The 18,911-nt window shown below is 46.0% G+C and overlaps 1 protein-coding gene across 4 annotated transcripts in view; it reads left to right on the top strand.

The window, feature by feature from the left end:
* The first annotated feature begins 1,470 nt into the window (after positions 1–1,470).
* LOC128894622 (discoidin domain-containing receptor 2-like) overlaps positions 1,471–18,911 on the top strand; it is a 142,674-nt gene continuing 125,233 nt past the window's right edge. For 3 of the 4 annotated variants that reach the window (XM_054156470.1, XM_054156471.1, XM_054156472.1), the window contains exon 1: positions 1,471–2,645. The gene's annotated coding sequence lies outside the window, so the exon portion shown is untranslated. The remainder of the gene's footprint in view (positions 2,646–18,911) is intronic. The other variant, XM_054156469.1, reaches the window with a different exon arrangement.

Below are 18,911 nucleotides of genomic sequence, written 5' to 3'. Positions count from 1 at the left end.
CGAGAGAATGAAACGGAGATGAAGAGGGATCAAAGAGAAGCCAGCGACGTTGTCTCCCGGCATCGGATGCCTCGTGATCGAATCGCTAATTAGCGCTCGCTTTCGGGTGGTGGAACTCTTTGAACCGAGTGGCTGCTTCTCGACCCCCCACCGGTAATACATTCGGATCGAGTAAATCCACTTTAAGGCTCGTCGCGTCGGGGTATTGGAAACTTCGAGAAACAAAGTTGTCCGAAACGATTAATCGTGTTTATTTCGCGATTGGAGCGGAAATGGATTCGACGAGCGGTGCCGAGAGTTTCAAGGACGTCAGTTCTGCCGTGAAACCGAGCCAAAGTCCGTGTTTTCTTTCTTTTCGTGGGTCTACAGTGGTCTTGGAAATCCGCAGAATCTACGAATTTAAAAATCTGTACTCGTAACAAGGGTAAATTGTTAGACGGAGAAGTTCTGTGTCCAGATTGCTTCCCAATCGCGATTCCAAATTACTCCGATTCGTGGGTTCCGCGACGACAAAAGGTGTTGGCAGGTTAATTATCGATCGACAGCTGTCGCGACGATGACGAAGGACTCTCGGCGTCGCGGTGATAAGTCATAAACCGGGGTTGCGTGGAGTATCGATTCTTAATACTTGTCAAGTTGTTATACGTACTCCATCCGCGGAGGGATTCCACGGTGTACTCTGGGGCGCCGTAAACATTAATCCGAATCTGGTCGGGGTTCACGCTGCCCCCGTCGCGATCGAGCGAGTCGGTGCTCGATAGCGACAAGACACAATATCTCACGATTCTCGCGATTTTATGGGCCTTTAGGGTTACGACACCGATAAATCCTCGTGAACGATGACGGCTCGAGGATCGATCAGCGTGGGATTAAGAATCCCGCACGGAACGCGTGATTAATGTTGCCTCGTGCCTTCCTATCGCTTATTTTATGTATGAATTTTACTTTATCGTAACTCACCACAACGCACACTCTTCTGTGGTACTGGTGCTTTAGCAAACGCAAGACCCAGATTGCGAACAAATAGAGAAAGAGGCGGCGGGAGTTCGCTGTATTAACTTATACCCCCCGAGGAAACTTTGTTCTGCGAAGAGTAATCAATGAAAGACAACAGGAACATCTGTACAAGACAAACCCAAGAAAAAGTGAGGAAATGATGAAGCAAACAATGCTTTTGCTTGATATTGCAAGAGACAGGCTCCAGATAGCTTCTATTTTTTAAGTTGCAATCTTAGGTTTCCTCATTTATCTTCGCAAATTGCACCATGTCATACAAAATATGTTTCCACATCGTACTTTCTTATACAAATGCTCTTTGTCGCTTTTTTAAGATGTAGACTATTTATACATTCTTTTTTCACGTCACACAAGCTCATATTTATTATGTATATCTTAATACATGTACCATATTTTTATTTGCTTTTTCGTGGTGTTTGAATAGAAACCTTCAAGGAATCGTATACTTTTACAAACTTTACATTCTCATAAGTTCATCCCGTGTAACCACTAATAAACTTTGCCTGGACTTACGACGTCCTCTCAGAAGAGACATCCGAGAGCAAAGGGTTAATTTCAATGGTCCAAAGTTACCACGAATCGATCAGCGGCTCGGTCGACCGGGATTCGAGTAGATCGTCGTAACAGAGCCGTCGGTCGGTGGCGGGGCACCAAGGTATGTATGCGCGACGTAAGTCCAGCCGCTTAATTAAGCGTGCGCGAGTGTACGCGACCCTCTCCCCATCCCACCCCCGTTCGCGTGGGGTAGAAAAAAGATCAATAAAATCCCTAGTCTACGGGCGACCGCATTCATCGGCCACCCCATTTCTACAACATATTTTGCAACCTCACCCCAAAGCAAGCCGGGTTTGCCTGGTCCCCCACCATCGCGAGCAGGACGGACCTCCCTCTTCGGCAGCCCCACGTGCTCGTTTCACCCCCACCGGGTTCGCGGTCACCCCGTAGGGGTGGTGGAGGCCCGTAGCCGAGAACCAGTTTGCCAGACCACCACTAGGTGGCGATAGAACGCGAGGAAGGGAGTCGAGTCGCGATTGAACACGAGGGAGACCGAATGCTCGCGTAGTGGGAGGAAAAGAGAAGGCCTTCGCGTATGGCTACCCCTACCCCCGCTGGCTTCTCTCCATCGAGCAACTGGAGGTTCTCATCAGGCTGTCAGTTAGTGCCGTGGCGCCGTGACGGTACGGTGTTGTTGGTTGGTACGTCGCTTTTCGACCGATCGTTTGCCTCGCGAAACGTGTGTCTCACATCCGATGGGGACCTTGCTCCGAACGGACCGATCGTGTCGCGAAAGACCCATCCTAAAGCAGAGATAATCAGTGATTTTTTATTAATTATTTTTTTTTTTTTGGAGTGACTAAAGAAGTGTGATTTTTTTTTTTTTATTTCTCGGAAGGATACGATTTTTTTTCCACGAGGACAATCGCGTAGTTCGTAGACCATAGTGCGCTTGTATATGTATAACGTGCGAGGTGTACCACCAGCGAAGTGAGCTCGAATTTTCATCGAGATCGCCAGAAAAGGCGGGAAGAGAGAGCCCGACTGTGATCGATGATTTCTTACGTGCTGTTCGGTGTGTGTGAGTTCTACGCCTGATCGACGTCGGTGCAGTAAGCGGTGCTACAAATAAGGTGAGCAACACGACAGTCTTTTCATTATCGTCCCGGCTGACGCGCGAAATGTGGCGTTGTCGGGGATGCCACGTGAACGGAGCGCACGGAAATCTCGGAGTAGAAAATAGGTGAAATGCTCCGGAAGTGTACCGTTTGGTGCTAGGATTCGAAATTGTAAATTTAAGAGAAAGAGCTGAGAAAAAGAGACAATTGTTTTTAAATACCGAAGGTACTACTCCGGATTTTAAAAGCTGCTTTTAATTAGCAGCAAAACGGTGTTCATGATTAGAGAAAAATCTTTTGTTCTCTATACAATGTGTTTTCAAAATAGTAATTCATTGCTAAATATACGCGTTGTCCATTCTATTACTTTTCCACCGATGTGCTCCAAATCGATTAAATCCCATGGTATAGCTTAAATCGGAGTAACTTCGGTGACCCTCAAACAAGTTCAACTGTAGTGTCCATTGCACTTATTACCTTAGTTCCACGAGGTGAAATAACGTTATCGATGGTCAGTTTACGTAAAATCCCAACTTTTCCAAAAATTCTGATCATCAAACCCGTACTCCAACTCCAAAGCTCCAGTCCCTCTCTAGCACACGTTCCGACTCCGCACGAGAAATCTTCATTCCCCAGCGTTATCGCGTGTTTGGCTCTATCCAAAGATCCTCTTGATCCCGGTAAACAAGATGAGTGAGAGATCCCAAAGCAGGAGGAGCGTAATCACGATCGTGGAGTGTATCATCGATCGGCTGGATGCCCTGCCGTGTCGAGGTGGGCCTCCTTTAATCCGACTTATTGTTAGAAAGCCGTCAGCCGGCTGAAATCTGATTTCGTTCTTGGTTCACCGTCGTTCGAGCCTGCGGCGTTGTGTCACGAGGCGAAGTCGAGTGACGTTTTCACGGTTTTCGGTCCGAACAGTCGAGGATAACATCGATTAATCCGCTAAGCTCTGCTCTCGAGCTACTCGACGAGACGGAGACGCGGATCGAAGGAGGGCAACGGAGACGAAGAGTGAAATAAGGTGGATTAGCGAGAAGAGACCCTCGACGGGGTGAAGGGAGCGATGGCGCGCAAAAGGGAACGGGACAAATGAAATTTCGTCGTGGCAAATTGTCCGAAAGCGACGCCGCAGAAATCAGCCGCGACGATTAACACGGGGGATCTCTTAAGACTTGCTAATTTCCTGCCCCGAAGCGCTCCATTGGGGAGACGGGTAATATCGAGAAGCAGAGAAGGCCGTCCATTAGCGGAGTGATCTATTTGTCCGTAGCCTCTGTAGATCTTCCGAATCGCGACGTGAACTGGTTCCCTAAATGGTTCCTTCGGACCCGTTCGGACCCTCGGGATACTTCTCACGTTCGGGAGCCCGTGGCGAACGCGAAATGACGCAACAGGCAATGATGGGCGAAAGAGAAAGGGGCACGAACGGAATTGGAATCGGTCCAAGCGTGCATCGAATCTGCGAGAACACCCAGATCGACGATCGCTCCGGTAGCGTTGGCTAGACGAACTTTGATGATCCCGGACGCGATGTATCTCAGGTCTGCGCGATTGTCGGTTAATCATCATTGTCACTGATCTTCTATGAAAGAAAGACGGTTGGTCAAATGAAGCTCGATTGTATATAGACCATTCGACTCTTTACGGTACAAGAATTTGAGTGTTCGGATAGCTTTCAGCTCCTTCGTGTACACAAAGGGTAGAAAAAAGTGAAAGTGTGGTACTTTTACTAGGTGGTGCAACTGTATGTCATCCAAACGCAGTTTAAGTCGCGAACCGAGCAACAAAAATGATCCACGATCGTTCTCCGATACTCATCGTCGATTTCGGGGGTCCTACTCTTTTTCCCTTGCCGCGAACAGGCCGCGAGACGAACGATCGTAAAATTTAACGACGAGAAAACCGGGAATCGTTCGTTCCCGTCGGGGAGCTGGGGCACATCCGATTTCAGTGGATTTAAGCGCAGTCAGGAAAGTAGGTTTTGAATATTGATGAACCGGTATGAATATATTCATAAGACTAACAGTTTATTTCTGCACTCGACTCGATTCGCTTCGCATTGATCAATCGACGCGAGTTCGTGGAAGCGGACCGCTCTCCGCGGTAAATTCGACCGATTAATATTCGTAGGTAGCTGCCGCCGGTACCATCGCGCAGCGCGGAACTTCTTTCCGGCGAATCGACCGTCGGAAATCCTGCCCGCTGAATACTCCCCGATTTCGGCGATGTGCTTTGATTAGAAACATAGTTGGCGACCTGCGACACGGTTTCCCTCAAAATCGTTCCACCAATTTTACCATGTTCAGTTAAATACATTGGTGTTGGATCTAGGGTTACCTCTGAATCATAAGGAAAGGGCGCAAGAGAATCTTATTTTATTTTAGAAGAGAATTTTATTTTATTTGATTATTCGAAATGAAGAGAAATCACTTTTTCGTTTCTTATCAGTTTATGATTTAATTGATTGAAGGCCTGGGGAGTTACAAAATAGACGTCCAATGGGAAGATAAGAAATTCATTTATTTAGTAGACGCAGCTTTTGTATGAGTGGCATCAGAAGAAGCGTTATCGCTATGATGTCAGCGCTATGGGAGTAATACTTGCGCTGCTGACTATCATTACTAAGAAAAATGGGTCTATAAACAACGTCTTGTCCGCCGGACGGACATTTTGGAGCACAGACGACAGAATAATTTCACAAGCACATTATAGAAATCAATTTTTACCGATTAATGAATTCAAATTTATATATTATGGAAACTGTGTCCTCTGTCCTCTATACATAACGAATAGACGACTAGTCTTCTCCGAGACTCGTTTCACAGTGTCTTCATTTTCGAAGGCCGTCACAAATTTTACGAGGAGGTCTCGTTTGCACGAGGGCGGTCGAAAGCGGCACGCGTCGTAACTTATCGCGTAATTTATTATTAATAACCGCGACGACAGTTTGACGAGCGTGTTCGCCTCGAAACTGGAAGATCAAGAGAATCCCAGAAGAGGTTCGACGAATTCGCTTCAAAGAGAATCGATAAATTTTGGTCCGTGTCGGTGTCTGTGGCATCGTTGAAATAATCGAAATGCTAATTATTCATTTGCATAATTAACGCGAGCGCGATAAAGCGACCCGCGGCCTGCCGTGAGTGGTCCCACATGCCATCGAAGATTAACGGTAGCCCTGTACCCCTACACTGTCCCCGTTAATGTTCATTTTGAATATTAACTCCTCGGAAATGAACACGACCGGTCGTCGGATCGTTGCAGGCGAATTCAACGTGGTCCGATGAATCGGATCCGAGCATCCCCATGCATTTTCAACGATTTCGAAAGCTGCTCGGCATTACGGATGTAAATTGATACGCGATCGCGTTTTCCGGAGACCTCGTTGGAAATGGTTCGTTACCTCCAGCCATGAATCGGACGCCATTCTTGTCGACCAGAGATGGACAGAATTCTCAACCGTGTAAACGCTTCGAGCGACGAATAAGGAAGAACTGTTTACGCGTTCGTCGTCGAGTAGAAACTGGATTTAGTATTACAGAATTGAGTATCTCGAAGTGGAGATTTCATTGACTATTCAACATTTTGACTGCACGTACTGTCTTCTTTAGGGGCAAACATCTTTCACCTGGTTTTCTTCAATTTATTTTTATTTTTATATTAACGGTATAGTACTTTATTTACGAACGTTTCGTTTTATGCTTCTTTTATGAAAAAGTATGCACACCTTTCCTCTTGTGTTTTTAATATTCTATTTTGTTACTGTTATTAATAGAAGAATTCAGTTTTTGAATAAATCGTTGCCCACCTCTGTCACTTGGCTTAAGGAAACATTTCTGGATATCCTCGGAAACGTCGAGTTCAATTTTCTCGAGGCGTTCCGTTCGCCTTTGTCTTCTGCTCCAATTAAGGTTCTAGAAAGCCTCGCGTGGCAGAGGTCGTTTAAATTCCCATTTTTCTAGCGCCCTTTAAGGGCGGTGGACGTCTCGAATCGATTGAAGCGAACCGGAGCCGTCACTTTCGCCTGGCGAGGGTAAATTGACCCGGTCGTTTACGGTCAATTTCCGAAAAATCTCGCGTTTCTCGGCTGCGAACGAAAGCACCCCTCGCCGTCTGAACGCCGTAACTTTCGGCTACATTTCCTTCCTTCGTCGCTCGAAATGACAAGCTGGCCAACAATTGGCGTCGTGAATTTCCTTCGTCCAGCACCGCCGTATCTTTCGGAGTTGTTCGTATCTAATCCATTATCCTGATCGCGAACGATGCACGCCATTTGCTAGATTTACTGGTACGCGAACTCCCTTTTTTTTTCATTCCGAGTGGAATTGTTCCTGTCTTATTCTGCAGTTACCGAATTCATTAATCGCTCCATTACGTATTCCTTATGGAGGATTTATGAACGTGAAAACTGAGTGAATACACACCTGAATTTAAATTTCTTCAACGAATACTGTTATATAGCTAACGAGAAAAATGGCTAACATTAATTTTCCTTCACCTTTATACATTCCTAAACAACTCGCGTATCTCCAATGTTCAAGAGTTCATGGCTCCATAAAATCCAGTGAAAAGAACCCAAAATTTCTGACGTCCCTAATCGACATCCCCTTAAATCCAACCACGGTTGACCTATTCATCCACTTCAGCCATCGAGACAACGAGCTAAACCTAAGAGTTCCGGTTTCCCCTCGGACGATTCGGAGCAAATCGCGCCTAAAGCATGCCGCGGCAATGGAGATCAGCGAGTGAATGCAAAACGCACGAGAGCAGATAAAAGTTGGTCCTCGAGGGTGGTGGCGGTGTCGCACGCATCACTTGCCGCGTAAGGCGTAAATCGTTCACGGTCAATTTCCGAAAGGATCCCCCTGGTCCGTAACGTTGTGGAGTGGATCAACGACGACTTCTTCTCGGGCTCGTTTCCGCGTCATCGTCCAAACACGAAAACGAAACAACGGGTGGCCACGGGGACACGCTGATGGCTACGGCTGCCTTTACGGTGAAACTCCCTGGGGAATACAGAGATTTTTCGAATATTTTGAGATAGATGCAGGGTCCACAAAAAGATGCAATGATCATATGAGGGTTCAGAACAATATTTTGATGTCTCGGTAATGTCTTAAACGATCCTGATGGGATTCAAATCAAACCTTGTCAAATCAAGAAGAAAGGAGTGCAAGGGTAGAAACATAAATTACATAGAACAGTAATTTTCCGACGTAATCATTGAAAAGTCGAAAACGAAATAGTTGCTCGGTTATCTCAAACCTTAGATTTTATTTACTTTCGATGAATCACAGCCGCGAAGAGTGCCTAATTTGGAGGTAGCATGGGTACCATGACGACTCCATCGTCATTTCTGATGATGGGTCACCGCGTCAATGAGAATATATCAGGCAGCTGCCGCGCTGGACGAATCCGAAGGCGGTTGGGGGTCTCTGCACCTGATTGCCGGACATCCATCTACCCTCACCTCCGCCCCTCTGGTCGACAGAAGGTGTAGAAACTCCACGGGAATCCAGGCCCTCCGCGCTGTTCGTTACACAATGAGCACACGCGCGCGACCAGCGGATCATAATGGCTTTCTAATTGCACCTCGTGGCGGCTGATTTCGCGCGGAGACCATGAAACGAAGAGACACTGTGGAGAGGAAAGGAAAGCCACCGGCGGGGGAGGGGAAACGAAAGCTGCGACGATGAATAGAAAGTCTTGGCGAACGCGTGTCGTCGGCGGGAATTAACGAGGAAATTGAGTCTTGTACTCCGTGATCAAATTGCCTGATTCAACCGTCGGCGGTTTTTCGCGTCCGTAGAAACAGAGATTGGTCCAAGCGACGGATTTAAATTCATGCCGCGATCTCCCCGCTGTCGGTAGAGAGACTCTCGCTTCTTCCTAGCCGAGCGCGAACTTAATATTGTGCAAGTTATTCGGGGTGAATACTAACAAGCTCACCCTGGGATATTAGACTGCTCGAAATAATTAGAGAATCACCTACTCGGAATTGACGTCGCTCGCCGAGGCGCACTTTAACCTCTTCCAGCCTGCCATATACTTCGATGTTTGTGAACTTTAGATTATACCTGAAGTAATGCAATTCGTAAATTCACGACTGATTTGTGCACAGCTCCTGAGTTGTTTTCTTTTTTTTTATAGATTATTGTAGTTTCTTTGGAGATTCGTTAGTTTTGCTCGCCATTTTGAGGGTTAATAATAATAATAAAAATATCTAGAATATCCCTAAACTCGGATAAGTACCTACGCAAAATGACTTCGATTCCGTAATTATTCACACTAATGTAGCTATCATCATTCAGTTTTGGTAACTGCTACGTTGCGTCCCTGAAAATTAGACTCGACCCGGAAGGACGAGCCCTCGTGAAAGTTGCGTGAAATTTAGGTCCCCGATAGCACCTGCCGAAGCGCTGAATCGTCAATCCAGTGGGTGAAACGACCTAGACGTCGAGCTTTTTGTCCCCTTCGTTAGTCCTCTCGGAAAGTCTGTACATCATTGTCCGTCCCCCGACACGGAGACCTCGAACGGGACACGAGGGCATAACTCTCGCTTAATAAAGTAAGAATGCCAGGCTGCGACACCGCGGACCGACCGCAAAACTGCTTTAATCGTCGGATATCGCGGAGAGAAGAGGGTGGGCATTTGCGAGCGCAACGATTAGCGGCGATTTCTGCGGCCTGGGCCATTTGTCAGGGCCGGTTTAAGCGACGCTGCCTTTAACCGGTCGTTGTTGCTCCACAATGCCCCGACGACGATTCTTTATAGTCGCAGGATCGATTCGACGGGTTAAACCGATCATAAATCCGAATGGCTTAGACTTAACGCAAGTGGCAAGGAGAACGAAAGAGTGGAAACGTTTCGACAGACTCACGATGCGCATTGCACCCCTGTGGCGCGTCTCGTTCTCGTCTCCGCCCCTTGTTTAGTGGCTAATGTTTCATCGAAGGTGCCGCAAGTTTGAAACGTAAAAATACACGATGCTGCAAATTGATATCACACTCAAATTATCCACTTTTCGAAAACGAAGAATCATGCCACGAGCTTAAAAGGCTTATGAATCACTGTCAGGACCTCTCCCACCACGTTCTCCGAAGGAAAACGATGCTGGACAACAGAGAGATAAAATATGCAGGATATAGTGCTACCTCCTGAGGGATACACCTGACGTAGGAGAGACTGTACCAAATATATCCACCCCAGGGGGATAAACGGAACGGTCGATAACTCATTCTAAATACTTGTATGCTAATAACGACGCTGCAACGAAAATTTACTATTCCCCAAGCGTTCCCCAGCCGCTCGTCTCCCTCCCTCTCGCGTTCATCTTTTCACCTCTTTCTCCGCGATCTGTCGCCGTTCGCCAACCGCGCGCATCGCGGCATTGCGGAACACCCTTACCCAGAACTCGAAGAACCGGCGTATTAGCTTTACATTATGCCCTTCGGTGGAATTTATGCAACGGACCCGTAATCCCGCGGAACCATAAAGTCCGCTATCTAGATCGTTTATCCGCGACACCTTCTCTCCTCGCTTCGTCTTCCAATTCTCCAGGCTCTTTTCCTCCCGTCCTATCTTCCAGCCAACCTCCTCGATCCTTCGTCCCTTTCGCTCCGAGCTAACGCGAAATTGAAATCCTCTGGCTCGAATGACCCGCGAGAGACGAACGGGAAGAGTTCCACGTAGAAGCAGCGAATGTGCCGGAAGATGCATGGACGAACGCGCATATCGCGTCTCTTTGGCTAGCGTTCGATTATTGGCGCGGCGAAATATGGTCGAAACGGGTCGGGCAGGCTGCGGGATCGCTTCTGGCACGATATTTCGATGTTAGGGTGAAATTTCTTGATACACGAGTAGCTCCGTTCGAACGAATGGTTCAGGAGCTTCGATACATTTTGGGTAACTGGAGTACTATTACGGTGAAGCGTAGATTTTTGGTATATGGAGGAGATGCAAGAAGTGTTTTTCGTTTTTAATTGAATCAAAGTAAAATCTATTCGTTTCCTTTAAGTTGCGCTGGGCAAGAAACTTCATTTAGCATTTTTATGTTCATAAATCTCCTGTTTCGTTTAAAAGGAGATGTTTCTTGTATTTTTAATACTATCCTCTCTTAATTTTCGAAACGCATTATCTATCTCATTCTTGTACAATTTCATCCGCATTATTTTGTAAAACCAATCCATCAACTATTTCTTAATCGAGCAACCCGACTAATAATACACCAAACAAACTATCACTCACAATAGCCAATTTCGATCGAAACTCTGCAGCAGTCCTTTGGTTGCATTATTTCGAACGAATTACGCTAGTTTCGGCCGATGCACATACGGATCGAGAATGTTAGAAACTTTTCGCATCTCGAATTCGATTCGTTTATAAACGCTCGGCAACCGTATTCCACTTCGCGTCTCTAGCCGACATAAAAGTCAGAGTTATTTCAGTGGCGTGTTTGATGTTTCCTTTGTAGCAATGTTACGACTGCGTTAAATCACTATCCTCTTCTGACGCTAGACAAATAAACGACCGTTGGATACAATTATTACAATCCGATACAGACTGTGCAACTACCTCGGTCAGCATCGAGTCTTGCAAATTTATCGCGGAAGCATTTGCGCATGGTGTATGATGTTTGATAAGGTAAACGATAGACTCCAGTCCTCCAGTTATCGTTCAATTGGGGTATTAAATAATAACGGTCTGTCATTTGATACCTGCAGAAGATAGCCGCAACATTGACGAAGAGTATCTCCACCGAAGGACACGGAAGCATAGGTTACTATCGACCATAAAACATTTTAGTTTCGAATATCTTCGCCTCGTCGAGGAAACGCGTCGGTTTCGAGTTTCCCATTTCCGACTCGAGAGCAAGATTACGAGATGTTTGAGAAACGCAAACGCGAAGTCGCGAGGGCATAACTGTAAATCAAGCCGTGCAGGGTAATTACTTGAGAACGTGCGCTTTCGTGTTTGCTAAACAGTCCGAGCGGCGACGGACTTGCCATAACGAGAAAAGTCCGGTCAATAAATTAATTAAACTATCGTGACTTCGAAGCAGGAATCGCCGCGGCCGGTCGAGCGTAATGCGTTCGGACCTGACCTCATTACCATTCGCGAAATCATAATCGTTTCGAAAATTGCGGAAAGCTTTTAGCCAAGCTGCCACTTCGAAAGTTAGAGTGGCCACTCGTGCTCGAACGCGTTAGAATCCCCCCTGGCTCCTCGTAAAATTTAAACGATCACGGAATAGAAATGTATCCATTCCTGCGGGATTAAATTCTTTGTTCCTGACGATCCTGGTCAACGAGTGGCGTGCAACGTTTAGTACTTTCCGAAGGTGACGTTTAGTTGACTGAGAAATTATCGGGAGCCGGCGATTTATTGTCGGAGATACATGTTTGACATTTAAAATCTTTTCTTCGGGTAATTTTAAACAAGTATTGTTCGCTGTCGTGGTCGATGCTTGGACACCTCAATCATTTTTATTTTCCTACATTTACATCGATCCTACTTACAAACTTCCGAATATGATTTTAAATCAAAGAGTGAAAGATGGGAAACGTTGTAAAACACTCGTGTTTCTGTCGAAAAATGAGACGTTCTCTGCCTGGTACTCGGAAATTGATGCTGTCTGCGAACACTGTACCAAATTACTTCACCGCTAAATACCGCGAGTGTCTGTGACAGTTTAATCGTGTACCGTGTGTTTGTCTACTTACGGGAGACTCTGTAACGTGTACTTGGCGAATGTAGTTGCCATGATACAGACCTGAACCTCTTCTGGCTAATTAGCGACGACGTGTTCGTAGAATACGACTAGATACGTGCTGCTCTAACGGTGGATTTATAACTTTTGTCTACTCAGAAGAAATTCAGATGTGTCGCTCTTTTTTTGAAGATTTAGAAGCATATTATTATTAACAGATCGTTCCTTATTAAAAATGATTTGACCTGTTTTCACTGAATATGGGTGAATCTATCCTCGTGTACTACTTATAGTGGGCTTTATACTAGAAGCATTCAACTAAATAAAACGTGAAAATATACCTAAAGCAACTTTCTGGCCGAACGCATATCCTCCGCTACTTTTCCAAACGTCTTCCTGTCCTATCGTAATTTATGTAGCTCGTATTGTCCTGGCGTTTCTAGCGATCAACCTATGCACGACGCGACGCATACACTCGAATCCCAGGATGGCCAACAGTCCCAATTTACGATGCTTCGGGCAATAAATGATTTCTTCGCGACTCGTGGTCCCCGAACGTTGAATTCGCGGCGCGACATTCGTGTAACGACGCGTCGTAACTCGTTGCGTTAAAGCCAGAGGGGGTTCCAAAGCCGAGGGATACTTCTCGCGCGAGAGAAACGAACGCCTTTATTAGCCGCGAGTAAAACTGCGAACGTATCGCACACTTTATCAACGGGTATACCGAGGGGCACATTAAAATTTCTCGAAGGTGTCAACGGCTCGGTGCGCCTGGCCGACTTTATGCAAATCGCGAGGCATCAATTAGACTCGATAAAAGGGGGCGAGGGAGACTCGGCGTTTCGCCGAAAAATCGTTGTACCGCCCGAAGCAGAGAACGAGTGAGATAAAAAGACAGACAAAGAGATGGTACGAGAGAGAGAGAAGAGTACGCGTGGCTAACAAGGCTCTTCCTTTTGCGTCTCACTCTGAATGCCCCGCTAACGAGTCGGGCTGGTAAATTATTTCGTAAAAGGGGGCGTTTTACGCGGCCCGCCGCGGCATCCGAGTTATAATTTCCGCCGTGGCGACTTTATAGAGCGGGTCGCCTCGACGCGGATACGGCCTCTAAACGGTTACCCGTAAGCTACAATCAATTCTGTGTACGATCGTGCGTGCGCGCTCGTTTGCTCGAGCATTCGATGCCTTCGGAGATCCGATGATAAGAAACACTAAAATTCTGCTCGGAGAACCGTTAGAACCGAGGAGCTCACTGGGTATTATAAATCTAACGAACGCGTGTTGACGGGGGAAAAAAATATTGTTGGAACGTCGCCCGCCACGGATCATCGTTATTTCCTTTTCTAACGCATGGATTAGGTTTTCTTCTTATCGGAAATAAGTTAGATTTATATCGACAGGCTAGAGGTTCTTCATCTGACGATAGGAAAGACTATGCGATAAATGTGTTTAGTATGGGAGTTTCTCGAAAAAACTCGAGAATGAGGCGGGTTAATCCTAAGTGGGCGAGTGTTAGAATGGGTGAAATTCAACTTGTACGATATGACTACCTCATAATTGTTTGTAACTTTTTTAAAAGTCTGTTCTACAACTATTCCGTTCTGTCCAATGTTCGTGCTCCAAAGTGTCCCGCCACAAAGGGTCGATGGAGACGCCCTAGGCGTCCTCGGTGTAGTTTGTTAGTCTCACTCGATGAAGTTCATCGGATGAACGTCTATGATTTCATGTACTGTTACGACACGAACTCCATTGACAAATTGTCAAAATTATTCTGTCAATACTCGAAGGGTCCATACGCCTGTGGGTAAATAATTGTAATTCGTTGAAGAGGATCCCACTTAAAATTGAAATGAACACAAAGCCTCGAACGAAACAATTTTAACCCTTTGCACTCGAGACCTCTTTTCTTATATCTACCAGCAACTCGAGATGCTTTCTTAGCTTTCTATTGCCACGAATGGTAATCTTAGATTAACTTCTTAGAAAATGAGAATTCTACTTTGAAATTTGTGAATCAGGTTAGCTTTGCCTCACCGACCATCATTTTGTTGATACTTGAAGTTCCAAAAAAATTAAATCTAAACGAACATTATTATTGGTTGATTCGTTACATCGAATCTAGTGGTGCCCGAGAGTCATCTTTAGAGTGCAAATGACTAATCCAAATTTTCAATTTACGCTGGTCCTTGCGTAATTAAATTTCGAAAAGTCCCTCTTCTCACATGCCACCTCGCAATTAATCCGTGAAATTCATCGATGACCATCTGCCGCCACATGTTGCTTCTTTCCACCAAAACTCGATCAATCGGTTTGCGTCTGCGAAACATACGGCGCGTATTCCAAGCACCGATAAAGGGTTTCCTTTCTCATCGGAGGGCCAGACCTTCCAGCATCCCCGTCGCTGTAATTCGTCATTTTGGGTAGAAAGAGGAACAAAGAGGTCGGGGGTCTAGCATGAAATTAGCATGCAGGTCCGTGTCCGCCTCCGAACGCAGCGTGTTGGATAAAACATTATCCGGCGTTCGGGAGAGAAAGCGGGGGGGGGGGGGGTGGAAGTCGCGTCGGGTCGCGTGGCCACCGGGCAGACGAATTTTCAAACGTCAGACACGTAGAATCGACCTCTGTCGCCGAAGGAATTGTTACCCTTTAATGCATGCGGGCGTCCTTTGTGCCTTTTGAGGATTTCTCTCTTGCCTCCTCGTCTCCGTCCCACTCCATCGGCTTTTTCCCCTTTCGAGCACTGGCCACCGTGCGGCGGGGCTGCTCACCCCGCATACAAAAACGTGAAAGTAAAGGGACCGGACCGGACATACAACGCGTGCCGTAGAGGGTTAGTCGAGAGGGGAAACGAACTTGGGGGGAGGGGAGGAGGCCGTGTGGTGTGGATGAAACGAAAAGGAAGGTATATATGACCATAGGTAGGCCCCATTGGAGCGGGAACGAGGTGGTAACCACCACCTTGACGGACAGTGGCAACGTGGACACAAGAAGCCTCCCTTCATTTCGTATTCCATTTCACTCTCATATTCCCTTTTACCCTGCTCGTCGTTCATTGTCTACTTTTCCCGTGGCCCTGTGTACTCCTCGCTCTGCGTCCTTCTTTATTTCTAGCTGCGTTTCTTTCCCTTCGACGCGGCAAACAGTCGTGGGAGTTTGATGGACACCGAGCGCAGAGAATATCCGATACGCTCCCCGTCGATTGCGAACGAGTTCGGCTGAATAGCTTTTCAGGGTGTCACGGCTGCGAACGCGTTCGTATCGATAATGTCGAGGATTCGCGCCGCTCAATCCTCCATGATGGCACGATCGTGTCTGCTGTTTTTCATTTGTTCATTTAATAGGTAAGGTATTAGGTTGGTAATAAATTAATGTCGATTTTTGAACTGTATATTTAAATCCTCATAACATAAAAGCTTAAATACCGTTGGTATCGCACGTGAAATAAAGATTCCCTTTCTTCTGTTAATATTAATACGTTGTATCCAGCTCGAGTCTCGAAGAATAATTGCTCGAATTACCTCCAGAGTATCGCGAGCATGATATTCTCAGAGGAACGCGTCGAAGGTTCGGTCTGGTTCAGCGGATGCTGGGCATTGTTGTTCTCGACGCTACCGTTCCGATTGTTTAACCGAGCACAACTTGGAATCAATTTCGAATTGTCCCGGTGGAAAGAAAAAATGTGCGATCGCGCGGGGTCGTCGGCGAACAATAAAGCTCGCTACGGAGCCGGAGCTTTAAGAATTCAAAACAAACCGTAGACGCAGCCTCCGCGGGATTATCCGGACGCTTCGGCTTGCCTTCGTCGAGGATCACCGAGGCTCGAACGAGATGAATCCGCTCCCCAAACAAGCGTGAAGCACCACCGGTTTCAGGAGGACAATGAATTATTCTGTTCGGGCGGACGTTTTCATTCGTCTCTCCTGTACTCACCGACGGGACGAGAGGAGAAGAATCGGGAAAGAGGAAGAGGAATAGAGATAGCTATCCCGCGGACCCCACTGCACCGAGATTCTCATGCTCGGAGGTCGCGGAGGAGTCGTTGTATCGCGAGGCAGTTTTATCTCGCTCCGGGACCACAAAGCCCCCGTTCTCGGATCCCCCTTTTACGCGTGTCCCACATTATGCGTCATATGGAGGAAATTTCCGGCATGACACAGACGGGATTATACCAATCGCGGGGGTGGACTCGCTCCCGAAGGAGGGCGGAGGTTTTGTTTGCCTGGAATGATTTTTTGATCCGAGAAGAGGATAGTCTGGCTACGTTGAATTCCCCTGGAAATTATCGAGGGGTCTGAGACTTACGGTCGTATACATTGAATTGAGGTGATCGGATTTAGATTGTCAGTCCTTTCTTTGTACAATGCTTTTCTAGACTTTTTCTATATTTTCATTCTACTTGAGAAAAATAGACACTTGGTCACCAGTATTACTTCCGTTTTTATTTCTGCATACAGTCAATACCATAAATAATCGTACGCTCTATGTCTATTGAAGAAGTTTGACTAAATCAAATAATAGTTTTGATATTCCCAAATGAAGTTTTTTTTATAAATATGTATATGAATATGCTTATAAGTGTATCTATTTATATATACATCAACATATTTGCACAAACATTTGGAAACATCAAACCTACCATTTAATTTAAACAAACTTCCTAAATAGATATAGAAGATACGAATATTTATGGGACTGACCGTATATGTTTACGATGATTCTACCGTGACATTAAGGAGCGTTCCAAAAACTTACAATTAAAACATCAAAAATTGAAACACGCGTAAAGTTAATGAATTAAAATTACGAATGCACACCGCGAAGACTATTTTTTGTATATGTTGTTTAAAAAGGGTGCCATTATCCCAAACGTCTCTCTTAAAATAATATCATTCTTAATACAAGAAAAGGACTAAGCCCGACATTTTTCACCAAGAATATCAAGAACAGACAAACCGTAAGCCTCATGCTCGGGATAATTCGAACAAACGTGTAAGTTAAATTCCACGGAAAAAATAACACTACCGAGGTGGAAACTCGATGGCGAAAAAAAGGAGCCGCGAGAGCAAAAGCGACGCGCAATTCGACAGAACGCGGCAAAGGTCGCGTGTAATTGGTGCTCACGTCATGCGAACAGCATTTGTTCCATTGCGAATGTAGACGTATCTCTTTTCGATGTTTGCAGGCGCTGGCATAAAAGCCAGTTTCCCTTTGTGGGGGGGACAATTTTATCTCGTAGCGAGATCACGTGGCTCTCGCGATCCCCTTTACGCATTTGTGTCCCCTATTATATACGTCGTACGGTAGGAAATTTCCGGGTGAGGCAGGCGTGCACGATTAAACGAAAAATTACCGTGAACGACACACGGATCCCGGTCGAGCGGGAAAAACCAACGGGACGCGAACTTTCATCTTTCGCCATTCCTGCCAGCTGCAAAACTAAAGCGTTTCTCCATTGAACCGAGCACAGGAGGGTTTGGCCTTTCGGGGACTCCTTCGTTGATCGACAGTCTGCTTACGGATTCAATTACGCCGGGTTATCGACTTTGTGACTACGATCCAGTCCAATTACCGCGTCGTTCTGAGAGCGAGCTGCGACAGCGATTAAAAAGGAACGGGGACGAAGCAGAAAAGAAAGGAAAAAGCAAGAAAAAAACGCTCTCGCGTCCGGCGATTATAGATCGACGTTTCAACCTGGCTGAGATCGTTTGATCGTCCTGGATATGCGGCCTTCGCACGTTGCATTTCCACCTTGAGTCTCATGCCGCGAGCGTTAACATCGAATTCGACGTCTTATCGCCGCCCAGAATCGCTCTTGTCGTGTTCGACGTGGGAACGTTGGCTCGCTGATAGAGTCGAGTATTTTTAATTACGTCGTTCGCATATTTAGTTGATTGATAAGTTGTCAAGAACTTATTACAGCTATAAATCAATCGGTGCTTTAAAATTTTTTGTTTTAATCAACAATGAGAAACTCAACTTTGCTATCGATCTACCTAAGCCTCGATCCTATAATATCCTCTGCTTTAGTCCGATCCTAGCACCTTTTGTACACTGTTTTGTAATTAGTTTCAATTTCACCGTCATTCCTCTGCAAAGCAATCTTATAAATCTAGACGTTGCTACGGCCTCTTCCTTGAATTTTGAATCTTGCATTACTGTTAAGCTCAAAGCTGCTTACCTCGATCTCCTCCGGCTACTTTCCTTCTCTCGTTTTTACCTCTCCGTCAAAAGCTTCTTCTTGCTTTACAACAGATCATCTCTGTATTTGATTATGCTGATGTTGCTCGCTTTCGCCCAGCTAAAAGGTCCTGAACTAGTGCACGACTAGTACAAAATGCATGCCCGAGATTCGCTCAAGGGACACATAAATGTGATCATGTTACGCCTCTATTCGAACAATCCGGTTGGTTAAACGTGGAACAAAGATACACGCTTCATCTCGTAAGCTGATTAACCGTCTTGTTGTCTGGTACGTAAAATCCTTTCTACTGTAACTCTCCGAAGCAGCTGGCGTATGCATTAGCTGGCGTATCATTTATTTTCATTCTATTTTCACCGTAGCTTTCGTCTC

The sequence above is a fragment of the Hylaeus anthracinus genome, unplaced genomic scaffold (genome assembly GCF_026225885.1).
Source record: "Hylaeus anthracinus isolate JK02 unplaced genomic scaffold, UHH_iyHylAnth1.0_haploid 4, whole genome shotgun sequence".
NCBI classification, from domain to species: domain Eukaryota; kingdom Metazoa; phylum Arthropoda; class Insecta; order Hymenoptera; family Colletidae; genus Hylaeus; species Hylaeus anthracinus.
The sequence above is the reverse complement of the archived record's forward strand: the minus strand, read 5'-3'. Positions and strand labels throughout refer to the sequence as shown.